This window comes from Schistocerca nitens, chromosome 4 (genome assembly GCF_023898315.1).
Source record: "Schistocerca nitens isolate TAMUIC-IGC-003100 chromosome 4, iqSchNite1.1, whole genome shotgun sequence".
Classification (NCBI taxonomy): domain Eukaryota; kingdom Metazoa; phylum Arthropoda; class Insecta; order Orthoptera; family Acrididae; genus Schistocerca; species Schistocerca nitens.
Window position 1 is genome coordinate 376,322,545 of NC_064617.1, and position 14,404 is coordinate 376,336,948.

General features: G+C 42.1%; 1 protein-coding gene across 3 annotated transcripts in view; it reads right to left on the reverse strand.

The window, feature by feature from the left end:
* Positions 1 to 14,404, reverse strand: part of LOC126253137 (uncharacterized) — an 87,815-nt gene that overhangs the window by 7,962 nt on the left and 65,449 nt on the right. The window contains exon 2 of one of the 3 annotated variants that reach the window (XR_007545906.1): positions 6,876 to 7,123. The exons of the other annotated variants lie outside the window; for them this stretch is intronic. The gene's annotated coding sequence lies outside the window, so the exon portion shown is untranslated. The remainder of the gene's footprint in view (positions 1 to 6,875; positions 7,124 to 14,404) is intronic. 3 annotated transcript variants of the gene reach the window in all.

Below are 14,404 nucleotides of genomic sequence, written 5' to 3' on the forward strand. Positions count from 1 at the left end.
TGCTATACGAACATTGCACCCAGGTGATTCCAGACGCCATATTTGTTTACAAATGTGGCAGTATACATGTGATGTGTTACGACAGCAAAAGGAACCTGTGATCACTGAAGGTACTGTAGTTTACTTATTTAATGTTTACCATTAGATAGCAGTTTAATTTTTCGTCACAAGTAATCCTAAACCATATTCTGAAATAGTGTCTCGTTTCTCCACTAGGCAGTGCCACAAGTTCCTCCAAAAATCGTAACACAACACACACACAAATGTAATGCTTACTAATGTAAATCCACCCGATGATGGAGGTTTAAACCTTCGAAACGCGTCGTGGAAATAAATAAAACGGTGACTGGTAACAGTGAACTTGTTGTTTCATTTAATGTCAGTAACATTGACGGTAGAGCCAAACCTAAAAATGTTCGCATTTAAAGTTAATCTGCCCAGTCAAGCAATCAAGGCTATTTTCGAGTACAAAAACAGTGCAGAAAAGGTCGCAATGACGACATAACACATACACTTCAATAGGAATTGTCTCAAGAATAACGTCATCCCAAATTATGTCAAGGTTCACATCAAAACAAACACAACAACTGCGAAGAAAATACTGGAAATCGCACGACAACTCTGGACGAAAAATGAACTGAAAGAACTTTATATTAAAAAACAAATGTTCAATACACAGCTTTATAATGCAGAATTACAGTTGGGAAAGTTGCTTCATAGATTAGAATAAGATTCCATAACCAAAAAGGTCAAAGAGTACGCCGAGTTCATCATACAGAAAACGAAAACTACACAGAAGAAAAAACTAGCCAATCTTATAAAGCAACAATTACCTCCCAAACCGAACCAAAACAGCCAAAAGAAACACACATTCTACACACCCTTCCTCAACAACACGAACATAACATTCACTGCAGAAGAAGAGGCACTACTCTGCAAAGGCTTAAAACACAATGTTCAAGCTCCGCTGGACCAAAAGAACCAAGAAAAGCTCATCACTTGTGCAAAACAGATCTTGACCATCGCCTTTAAGAAGCAAACTGACAGAATATCATCCTGCCACAAAATTAACGAAATCATTGGAAAGGAAATTGCAAAACCATTCCCAGCATACAAGAAAAGAGAAGAAGCCCTTACTCATACCATTAAGACTGAATTAAACGTGAATAATGCAATAATTGTAAAAGCTGACAAGGGCAACACAACTGTTGTAATGGACAGAACAACATACATAGAAAAAACTTTAGACTTCTACCAAACCAGCAACATAACTGAAATACATAAAGATCCAACAGCCAGAATACAAAAGGAGATTAAACACATTTAAAACAACATTAACTTTCTACTCACCATCCAAAAAGCAAGAAACATTGTAACAATGAGCCCACAAGCACCTTGCCTTAGATCACAACCAACGATCCACAAAAATGGGACCCCCATCAGGCCCATAGTGAACTGTAGGAACAGCCCAAAAAATACTGTTCAGAATTCTCAAACAAGCATACACATTCAATAATGAGAGAACACTTAAAAACACAACAGTATTTACACAATATGTCAAAAACATACAAGTACCTGATGGAGCCACACTTGCCTCATTTGACATACAAAACCTATATTCCTCTGTGCCAATAGATCCCACACTACAGATAATTAATGCCAACCTACATAAACACAAAAATATCCCTTCAACTCACATTAATGAACTAATGGACCTGCTTGAATTCACACTTTCACACAACTATTTTAAATTTAACAATAAAATCTACCAACAAACAGATGGTCTGGCAATGGGCTCAAATCTTTCCCGATTGCTAGCAGAAATATTTATAAGTAACCTAGAAGACAAAATCCTGAATTCCAGTCACCACCTCCTCAAAAATATTATCTACTACTTCAGATATGTAGATGATACCATCATTTTAATCAAAGGCACTAAAGATGACATCAGTGAGTTGAATCAGTTTTTCAACAACTCCCATTAAAACATAAAATTCACAGTTTAACACCAACATTCCGGAGTGTTAAACATAATTATTACTTCACAAAGTTATGCTACCTAAGAATTTTGTGTTATAATACTAATCCAAAACTTCATCTAATAATGTAGGTTTTTTATGATATGTAGTACTAAAACGCACATGGATATTTATTCAGAGGTCAACCAATGTTTTCTGCTCGTGTGTAAACTGGAAAACGTGGACTGTTGTTTCAACAATTTACCTTTTTCATATTAAACATTACCATTTCCTGCCTTGCTTCGGAAGCAATGTAAGCACTGCGCGTATCTACATGTTGGCATATCTTCGGAGACCGGTGTGAGGCTACCTGAAAAATGATGTCGCCACAAATGGAGGAATAGTTCGTTTGGTTAGTGCAGGAAGGAGGAATCGAATTTTATGTTGATGAGGGGTGACGCAGTCTGTTTGAAAATAACAGCGATCGAAAATTTGATAATACGAAAAAAAAATCTATGATCGCAAATATTTGTTTTATTCAATGATATTTTTCAGTCTAATGGTCATCTTCAGAGACATCCATAAAATAATGTACATATTTCCGAGCAAGAGCTGTTTGCAAGTTAACGTAAGTAGAAGTAGGAGTGTGATTCACGTTGTCTGAGGAGGAACCAATAAACATACCCGTGTTCTTGACGTTAACAAAAGAGGCAAATAAAACATACAGCCGTGACTGACATCGTCACAGGGTATAATAACATAATAAAATTATTGTAAGCACCCATGGTCCGTAATGTAGGACCGTCGTTGCAGCTGAATTACAAACATCGGGGGGGGGGGGGGGGGGGGGGAAGTGAGACGAGGGGGGGGGGGGGCGTCGACCGCCATGAGCCATGCGCCATGTGTCATTGACGGTAAGCGCTGTTTACAATGGCTTACAGAGTTCAAAAAATGGTTTGCTTTGAGTAAATCTGCTCCATATAAGGAGAAGACGGTCCCATTATCGGGAAAAGTTATGGCGAAGATTTTTTATTTATATCCATCATACAAGTATGTTATAAATCGAAAAACGGTCACTGGGCTACGTTACAGTACGATATTGACCGCCTCGACCAGGTACAGAAGAAAAAATCCGGAAAAGTGCAAGCAGGACTCGCGAAGCTAGGATTCCGCACCAACTTAATTATGTGTACAGGCAGTTCATCCATACTGGGAATCAAGAATCTCGACGACTTTTGTTGCTATCGATATAGGTACCGGCAAGGTATCGGTCTCGGGAATTCCAAGACTTTCGAAAAGGAGAAAAAAATTTTCCCACGTGATATAATTATAAATCAATAATTTTCGGATTTTTTTCCTTTACTTGAACAGTGAAACTGTGCTTCATGCCAAATTTCATGATTCTAGGTCAACGGTACGTACCCTAAAGGTTTAGATAAGTGAATTTGCACATATAAAAAGATGTGACATAAATGGCCGTAACTTTTTACTACATTGACTTAAAAGCTTACATTTACAACATCGTCAAGGGACCATAGACCCTTGCATGTCACACAAATTTTAACTTGATACGTCAACCCTTTTCTGAGAAAAAATCATGTTCATTGACAGGGACTGTCGGATTAAAAAATATTTTTCTTTTCGTTTAATATAATTCCAGTGTAAAATTGTCGGATTTTCATTTATTTATGCTGTGAAACTTTGCATCTTGCCAAATTTCAGTTTTCTAGGTCGACGGGAAGTACCCTATAGATTTTGTTGAGTGCGCTTGTATAAAATATGTGATATAAATTTGTCCTAGGTCGGCAAAGGAGAAAAGGGGCCCACTTACAATGTCGGGAATATACCATATATCATGCACATGCGGAAAAGTTTATTTCGGAATGACTGGACGATCCATTAACACCAGGATCAAAGAGCATAAGCGACATTGCAGGTTGGGGCAGGTGGAGAAATCGGCAGTGGCAGAGCACGCACTGAGTGATACCGACCACGTAGTAAATTTCGCCGACACGGAAGTTCTGACTGTGGAGAAGCACTATCACACGCGCTTGTTCAGAGAAGCTGTAGAAATACAAAAACACGCAAACAGCTTCAACAAGAAAGAGGCAAACGGATTCTGGCTTCCCGTACTGTGGCGAACGACCGTCGCAGGTAGCAAGAGGAGAACCGCACCGGAAATGGCGAAGGAGAAGCCCTCGGACGTAGGCACGCCAGGTACATATAGCCTGCGGCCGCGAGCTCGCCTCCAGTTCACCACCGGCAATGGAGGGTGAAACTTTGATAATGCCAGCCACTCGTGCTGGCGAAACGTCAGTCAAATCATTAAATGAACGTCGGCCGAAGAACCCGAGACAGAAGCCAATAGGCAGTTTGTCAGATTTTAGTATATTACATAATTTCAACTTGGTACACTCACCCTTTCCTGAGAAAAAGGGGTCCTCACAGACGGGCAGGCAGTATGATAACAAATGAGAAAATTTCATGTGATATACTTACGAATTAACTATTATCAGATTGCTCCCGTTACTTTTACTGTAAAAGCTTCTTGCTTACCAAATTTCATGATTCTAGGTCACCGGGAGGTACTCTAGTAGGTTTTGATGAGTGAGTTTGCGAGTATAAAAATATGTGACATAAATGGCCGAATCTTTCAATTGCGTTGACTTAGAACTTTACATTCACTGCAGCGCCAAGGTAATAACAAACCTTAGTATATGGCATAAATGTCAACTTGATACGTCTGCGCGTTCCTGGGAGAAAGGGGTGTTAACTGACGGACCGAAAGATAGCCAGTCGGACAAATGACAAAAGAAATCCGTGTGAGAGAATTACAAATTAACAGTTTCCGGATTTTTTTCCTTTAGTTGTACTGTGAAGTCTTGCTTCTTGCCAACTTTCTTGATTGTAGCCCGACGGGAGGAACAGTCTAGCTTTGGATGGGCATGTTTCCGAGTATCAAAATATATGACATAAATGGCGGTATCTTTACATTGCAATTCTCTTACAAACTTCAGTCTTTTACACCGCCAAGGGATCATAGACCTTAGCATGTGACATAAATTTCAACTTGATACGTCCAGCCAGTCCTGAGAGAGAGGGTTTTTAATAGTCAGACAGACAGGCAGGAAGACGGACGAATAATAATGTGATCCTGTTCCGTTTTTACTCACTGGAGTAGGGAACGGTAAAAATGCTCCTATTTCGCTAAGAAGTAAATACTGCTTCACCAAGACCATGGATCAGCACATTCATTTGCAGCTGTCGTCCTCAGAACTGTATAATCTACATTATTAATTGCTACGTCACCCATCGTATTCGCCCGACCCTTCTTGCCACACTACGATTTCTTATTCCTCCCAATTCTGAAGAAATGGCTGACATAGCTCATTGTCGAGACAGAGACGTATTTTAAAGAGCTGTAAGGTTCCTGTTTGTTGGAGTTCAAAAATGGCAGGGACGTTAGGTAAATTTTATATCCCAAAAGGGAGACTGTCTTAGAATGTACCAGAAAATGAAGCACAGCAAGCTACCGATTAACCGCGTTGATTCGGAGCCGAGACTGCGTGAGTAACTATAACACACAGATAACTCAAAATACACCTTTTTAACCGAATATTGCTTTTTGCTGTATTTACAAAATATGTTGCACGTCTCATTTGAAAGCCCGCTGCATTATGTTGGTTTGTTAGCTTTATGGCCCACTACGTTACGTTAGTTTTAATGTCCCACTGTAACTTACTCGTTACTGAGCGAAAAAAGACAAGTTATTTACAAAATTATAATTGAAGCATACAAAATTTCGTATCGCTTGCGTTCGGTTGACTTTCGAGGTTTAGTCATTCAGTTTTCTTCTGGTTCTATTTTTCATTCACCTTTTTCTGATGACGTTTCTCAGTTTCCGGAAAGTCAAAGCTTCGGTGTAGAAAAATGAATTTGCTCGTACGTAGTCTAATAACATATCAATTCATTTCAGCTCCTCGATGTGCGTGGTAACTGGTTCCCTGGTGTAGAATGAAGTTTTCACTCTACAGCGGAGTGTGCGCTGATATGAAACTTCCTGGCAGATTAAAACTGTGTGCCGAACCGAGTCTCGAACTCGGGACATTTGCCTTTCGCGGGCAAGTGCTCTACCAACTGAGCTACCCAAGCACGACTCACGCCCCGTCCTCATATCAGCGCACACTCCGCTGTAGAGTGGAAACTTCATTCTAGAAACATCCCCCAGGCTGTGGCTAAGCCATGTCTCCGCAATATCCTTTCTTCCAGAAGTGCTGGTTCTGCAAGGTTCGCAGGAGAGCTTCTGCGAAGTTTGGAAGGTAGGAGACGAGGTACTGGTGGAATTAAAGCTGTGAGGACGGGGCGTGAGTCGTGCTTGGGTAGCTCAGTTGGTAGAGCACTTGCCCGCGAACGGCAAAGGTCCCGAGTTCGAGTCTCGGTTCAGCACACAGTTTTAATCTGCCAGGAAGTTCGGTTCCCTGGTCGTCTAGTCTTCCTCGGAAAAGAAACCAACCGCGGACATGTTACAAGAATAGAGCCGCACATTTACCTGAATATAAAATGGGAAACAACGGAGACCAGTGGGTTTGAGGTTCGCATTGTCTCCCCGCAGTAAAAGAAGAGTGACAGTCATAACAGTTTATTCTAATCCAAAATATTAGTTCTAATTACAGTGAGACAAGTAAGGCTTCGTTCTAATTTTTTTCAAAAATTACCGAACTATATACAAATAAACCGCAAACCAGATAATCTGCAGCCAGATAATTCTGAAGTTGCTTCGTTCATAATACGAGAACGTATTGAACAGCCCTCATATAATCAACATATTGGGTTTGAACAGCAAAGGATTTTACAGTGGCAGGAACACGACTTCTCTACTTGTTCTGCCGCAGTGATATGAGTTTGCACACCACAAACCTGTAGATTTTACGGCACCGTTTCTTGAAGAACCAGTGGCCAGGGGGGCAGTGCGTCCTCCTCGGCCTCACGTTCAGAATCCTAGCGCCATCAACCTCTGGAAGCGCTGGTCTCTGCGTTGTCGGACGTCGTGTGGCGGGCCAGAAATGACGCACGCCCACGACGTTATCTGCTCTCTGAGGAGCTACTAGCGCGAGGACGACTAGGGCTACAGCTGCGAACCACATGTGCAGCCGCATCTTCACGGCCTGCCGATGGCACAAACACTGTGAGAAAAATCCCCCTGGCTCTCTCCGCACATGCGGCACTCTGCATATGCGATAAGCAGTGTTTATATCGCTGGGACTGAATGTGTGTGTGTATATATATGTATGCATGAATGTGTGTGTGTGGGGGGGGGGCGGGGGGGGGGGGGGCGCGTTCGCTCGTGTGGGCGGACGGGCGTATTTGATTACCCGAAAGATACCACTCAGGCAACGGCTTCTGTACGAGTCGCATTGCGCCATTTATCTCTGTAATTAAAAGGACTCCAGGCGCACAGGCTCGGTGTCTGTATGAAAACAACAATCCTCCACTGCAGAATGTTACACTCATATCAGCTCATCTACATGTTCCTCTCAGTCAACAGCCTTTTCATTGATTTGCTGCCGGACTTTTTCTGAAAGTGCTAGCGCTGCGCGCCTAATGTGCACATCCAACTGTGCTTCACATTTGACCTTCGCCCTCCTCCGAGTTTTTTGGCCTTGTATTGCTTCTTTCAGTTCAGAACCAACTACTTCTAGGTCCTCGGCAGCTTTCCAGCGGTCTGCTATTTCATTACGACTGCGGTTTTACAGAAGGGACACCTCAGTTTATACTAGATAAATTATATTTATCTTCTAAAAAAGGATATTTTGGTCGCCGTTACTTCAGCGATGAGACATCATTCATTTCAGAAACGATCAACAATGCGCCGTTGTAAACTACACTCTGTGTGGCTTTCTCGAGACGTAGAACTGGTAATTGAACAAGACGTATCGAATGAAATAGAAAAAATAGGCATCGAGTCCCAAATGTGCGCGAATTGGCGATGTGGTAGACTTGCAGTTCGGATCTTCGTCCCATCACTCAAAATACACTACGTGATAAAAAGTATACGGACAGCTAATAGTGAAGATTATAATGTGGCCGGCCGAAGTGGCTGAGCGGTTCCGGGCGCTACAGTCTGGAACCGCGCGACAGCTACGGTCGCAGGTTCGAATCCTGCCTCTGGCATGCATGTGTGTGATGTCCTTAGGTTAGTTAGGTTTAAGTAGTTCTAAGTTCTAGGGGACTGATGACCTCAGATGTTAATTCCCATAGTGCTCAGAGCCATTATAATGTGGCCTCTCAAACCTTCGCCATTATGACATCTTCAAGTCTGCTGGGGACACTTTTACTGAAGTGTGTGAATGTCAACGGTGGAATGGCATCCCATTCTTCCTAAAGAGTCCAAACCAGTGAACGTCACGATATACGCTAGGGTCTGCAGCGAAATCGATGTTCTAACTCACCGCAAAGGTGTTCCATTGGGTTCAAATTTGAACACTGGGAAGACCACTCCGTTTTAGGAATGTTATTCCTTGACAAACGCTGCCTTGCGACCGGTTTCGTTGTCATGCTGGTACAGTCAGTCATCGTCTCCGAACTCTACCTCTATTGTACGCAGAACACATTGCTATAAAATATGTTTTCATCCTTCCACATTTACCGCTTTCTTAATGACAGGTAAAGTTCTCCACAACTCGCCAAACCAACCCTTTCCAATCTCCGAATAAGTCGTCATCCACTGGCCACCGGCGTCGCTCTCTATACCACCTTAAGAGTTGCTTATCGCTGATTACAGAAATATGGACCATTGAATCCCATTCTTTTAAACTGCCTAAGCACAGTGATTGTGCTGGCTCGACTCGTGGTAACAATTTAGAACTCTCGAGTGATTTTCTCCGCAGATTTCGTGCTATTTTTTACAACCACCCTCCACAGTGATCGACGGTCGTGTCCTTCAGTAGACGAGGACTGCGTGCTCTTGGTTTAGCCGGATGTATTTGTTCTTCAGGTGACAGCCAATGACTGGTCCACGTTCGAAATAGCCGGCCGGTGTGGCCGAGCGGTTCTAGGCGCTTCAGTCTGGAACCGCGCAACCGCTGCGGTCGCGGGTTCGAATCCTGCCTCGGGCATGGATGTGTGTGATGTCCTTACGTTAGTTAGGTTTAATTAGTTCTAAGTTCTAGGGGACTGATGACCTCAGATGTTAAGTCCCATAGTGCTCAGAGCCATTTGAACCATTTGAACCGTTCGAAGTGACTGAACTCACCTGCCCGAACCATTGAACCATTCTGCAGTTACTGCTTTTCTATTGACAACGCATTACACCCCGCTTCCTTTTGTACTGGTCAATCCACTTCTCGTGGCACATAGTGGTCAGTTCCGCATTACATATAGATGTTAAAATGCTTTTGATAAGATGGTGTAGATTTTCCATAATTTCACTAAATCACTTAAGGCATAAGCCGGAGTCAGCCCTTTGTAATGAACAGGACGGATTCCCTACACTAATACGAGTTAGTAAATCATCTGTAATATCATAATCTGTAAAGTCCATAATCCTCTTCCCAATGAGAAGATTATGAGAGTCTGGAGCCAAAAATCCAAATGTGAATGATCTTCTTCCCAGTCTGTTCCCAATCCGTGTTTGTATTTCGTCTCTAATGACCTCGTCAACGACGGTACGTTAACATTCCTGCCAAATCTGCCTTCGAATCTGAAGTGGACTTTCTAAGGATTGTTTGGGAGAAGAGACCAAACAGCGAAGTTATCGGTCTCATCGGATTAGGAAAGGGCGGGGAAGGAAATAGGCTGTGCCCTTTCAAAGAAAGCTTCCCGGCAATTGCCGGGAGCGATTTAGGGAAATCACGGAAAACCTATATCAGGATGGCCGGACGCGGGACTGAACCGTCGGCCTCCCGAATGCGAGTCCACTGTGGACTTTCTAAGTGTGTGGTTGAGAACACATGAAGAATGTTGTTGTTGTTGTTGTTGTGGTCTTCAATCGGAAGTCTGATTTGGTGCAACGCTGCACAGTAGTCCATCACGTGCTTGTCTAGTGATCCCTGTATAAGTACTGGAGCCTACATACACATGGACCTGTTCAATCCTTGATGGCCATGTGTTGCTGAATCTCGTACAATATTCTGACTTCAAATGTAATGTGCAATATCGAACACAATGACCTCCTTCATGCCAAGCAGCACGGTTTCCGAAAACATCGATTACTGAAAACTAACTTGCACTTTTCTCACATGACATCCTGAAAGCCGTGTATCACTGCAGACAGATAGACGCAGTGTTTCTTGACTTCCAAAACGCATTTGTCGCAGTTCCATACATACGCCTATTATCGGAAGTACTTTCATACGACGTAAATAGCGAGATTTGTGACAGGATTCGGGATTGTGCCCCAGGGAAGAGTTGTAATGTCCTTGCAGACAGTATTAACAATAACCTCGGTCTTTTCGCAGATGACGCAGATATCTATAGTTAAGTACCGTCTCACAAAATCTAGACTTATATTCAGTCATATCTTGATAAGATTTCAAAGCGTTGCAATGACTGGCAGTTCACTTCAGATGTTCAGAAATGGAAAACTGTGTATTTAACAAAACGAAAAATATTGGTATCCTATGTCTGCAGTATCAGTGAGTCATATTTGAAATCTGTCAACTCATACAAATATCTGGGTGTATTATCTGGAATTGATATGAAGTGGAATGATTACATAGGCTCAATCATAGGTAACTGCGGTTCATTGACAGAATGCTAGGGAATTGCAAACAGTCTACAAAATAGATTACATACAAAACATTTGTGCAACCTATTCTAGAATACTGCTAAGGTACGTGAGATTAATTTCAAGTAGGACTGACAGGGGATACTGAAAGGATAAAAAGAGGGCAGCACGGATGGTCAAAGATGTGTGTGACCCACGGGAGAGGGTCGCGAAGATGCGTACATGTTGAAAGAACTGAACTAAGGGAATCTTTGACTAGCCCGTGAAAGTACTACCTTTATGTGAGACGCTAGGAATATACTACTGCTCACATAACGATCGCGAAAACAAGATTAGACAAGATACGGCGCGTACAGAGGCGTTTAAACAATCATTCCTCCTGCGCTCCATAGGTGAATGGAACAGTAAGAAACCCTAAAAAGTGGTACAGTGGGACGTACACTCTACAGTGCACTTGATAATGATTTGCAGAGTATAGATGTGGATGTAGTGGTCTTAGTCTCCCTCCACAATTTTTACCGGCGATACTTGCTTCGATTATCAAATTAATTATATCATGATACCTCAGGACGTATCCTACTAACTTATTCCTTCTTTTAGTTACGATACGCTAGAAATTAATTTTCTCCCCCATCCATTGTAGTACCTCTTTATCAATTATACGAGACACCCACATAATTGTTAGCATTTTTCTGTACCGCCACGTTTCGAAAGCTCCTACTGTCTTGTCTGTATTCTTTATCGTGCGCGTTCCTCCTACGTGTAACGCTGCATTGGAGGAAAGTACTTTAGAAAAGATGTCCAAACACTTAAATTTAACTTCAGTGTTTTCTCTTTTCATTTCTGCATCTTATATCCCTTGCACATCAGCCTTCGTCAGTTATTTTACTGCCCAAGTAACAAAACTCGTGTTCTACTTTCAGTGTTTCAATTCCTAACCTAATTTCCTCGACATCGCTTGATTTAATTCGACTACATTCTTCTACCCTTTTTGGTTTTCATTGAAGTTCATGGTATAATTTCTTTTCAATATACAGGTCAACCGGTCTACCAAGCCTTTTGTCGTCTCTGACAAAATTACAATATCAGCAGCAAACTTTGAATTGTTTATATGTTCTAATTGAACTTCAATACCATTCCCAACTTTCTCCTAGGTTTCCTTTACTAATTGCTCACTGCTCTGATTAAATACCGTGGGGAATAAACTACAATCTTGTTTCACTAAATTCTCAGCTACAGAGTCCTTTTCACGTCTTTCGACTCTTGCCACTGCAAACCAGTTTTTATTCCCGTTATAGACGAAGTTGCCCTGTATTTTTCTGCTAATACATTCAGAATGTCAAAAGATATATCTATAATCTATCACAGGCATAATAATGCGTTAAAATAGTATATAGGAATATTAGCTGAAATTACATCTATGTATGTTTTGCGTGTGTAACACTTAATTAGAGAAATAATGATCTTCCGACTATAAACTCTGGGACGAAGGAGTCAGATTACTCGCACGTCGCTGTAGATTTCGAGAAACATTTTGACGAAAAACATTCGAGCGAAGTCTTTCAAATTCTGAAGGTAGCGGGGTAAAACATATGACGTGAAAAGTTATTTACAACTTGTACAAAAACTAGACAGCAGTTAGAAGAGTCGAAAGGCATGAAAGGGAAGCAGTGGTTGGGAATGGAGTGAGACGGGGTTGTAGCCTATCCCCGATGTTATTAATCTGTACACTGGGCAAATACTAAAGGAAACCAAGGAGGAATTTCAAAATGGAATTAAATTTCATGGAGAAGAAATAAAAACTTTGCGGTTTGACGATGACATTCTAATTCTAACGGAGGCAGCATAGGACTTGCAAAAGCAGTTGAACGGGATGGATAGTATCTTGAAAGGAGGATGTAAGATGAACATGAACAAAAGCAAAATAAGGGTAATGCAATTTAGTCCAATTAATTTAGGTGAAAATTGGAAATTTGTGATAAGTTCCTATTGGACCAAACTGCTGAGGTCATCGGTCCCTAGGCTTACACATTACTTAATCTAATTTAAACTAATTTACGCTAAGGACAACACACACACCCATGCCCGAAGGGGATCGCGAAACTAATTTAGGTGATGCTGAGGGAATAAGGTTAACAAATTAACCACTAAAACTAGCAGATGAGTTTAGATATTTGGGTAGAAAAATAAATGACGATTTTTCATGTCTGATAGGATATAAATTACAGACTGGCAACAGCAAGAAAAGCGTTTCTGAAAAACGGAAATTTGTTAACATTTAATACATTTAACGTCAGAAACTCCAACAACATTTGCAAATAAAGCAATTAGATAACGAATCGGATGTTGCCTTACTAAAGGAACTACATTGGCTTTGACTGCTATGATTTAAACTGAGGTGACCGAAGTCATGGAATACCTCCTAATACGGTGTCGGACATCCTCTTACCCGGAGTAGCGCAGCAACTTGACGTGGCATGGACTCAACAAGTCGACAGCCATGCTGCCTCCATTAACCGTCCATAATTGCGAAAGTGGTGCCGGTGTAGGATTTTCTGCACGAACTGGGCTCTCGTGTGCTACAGATGTTCGGTGGGATTCGTGTCGGGCGATCCTTGTGGCCAGATCATTAGCTCGAACTGTCCAGAATGTTATTCAAACCAATCGCTAACAACTGTGGCCCAGTGACTTGATGCATTTCCATCCATAACATGAAATCCATGAATGCCTGCAAATGGTCTCGAAGTAGTCGAACATAACCATTTACAGTCAGTGGTCGGTTCAGTTGGACCAGTGGACCCAGTCAGTTCCATGTAAACACAGGCCACACATATATGGAACCACCGCCAGTTTGCACAATGCCTTGCTAACAACTTGGGATTATGGCTTCGTGGGGTCTACGTCACACTCTAACTCCACCATTAGCTCTTACCAACTGAGATCGGGACTCATCTGGCCAGGCCGTGGTTTTCCAGTCGTCTAGAATCCAACCGATATGGTTACGATTCCAGGAGGGGCGCTGAAGGCGATGTTGTGCTGCAACCAAAGATACTCGCGTTGGTCATCTGCTGCCATAGCCCATTAACGCCAAATGTCACCATAGCGCGCTAACGGATGAGTTCGTAATACGTCCCACATTTATTTCTGCGGATATTTCACGCAGCACTACTTGTTTGTTAGCACTTGAAATTCTAAGCAAACCCCGCTGCCCTCGTTCATTAAGTGACGCTTGTCGTCCACTGCGTTGTCCGTCGTGAGATTTACTGCCTGAAATTTAGTATTCTCGGAACACTCTTGACACTACGGATCGCAGAATATTGAATTCACTAATGATTTGTGAAATGGAACGTCACATGCTTCTAGATCTATCTACGATTGGGTGTTCAAAATCTGTTAATTCCCGTCATGTGACCTTACTCACATCCGAAACTTTTCACATGAATCACCTGAGTACAAATGACAGCTCCTCCAATGCACTGCCCTTTCATGTCTTGTGTACACGATACTAGCGTCATTTATACACCGAAGCCCCAAAGAAATTGGTACAGGCATGCGTATTCAAATACAGAAATATGTAAACAGGCAGAATACGGCACTGCGGTCGGCAACGCCTATATAAGACAAAAGGTGTCTGACGCTGTTGTTAGATCGGTTCATGCTGCTACAATGGCCGGTTATCAAGATTTTGACGAGTTTGAAAGTGGTGTTATAGTCGGTCGGC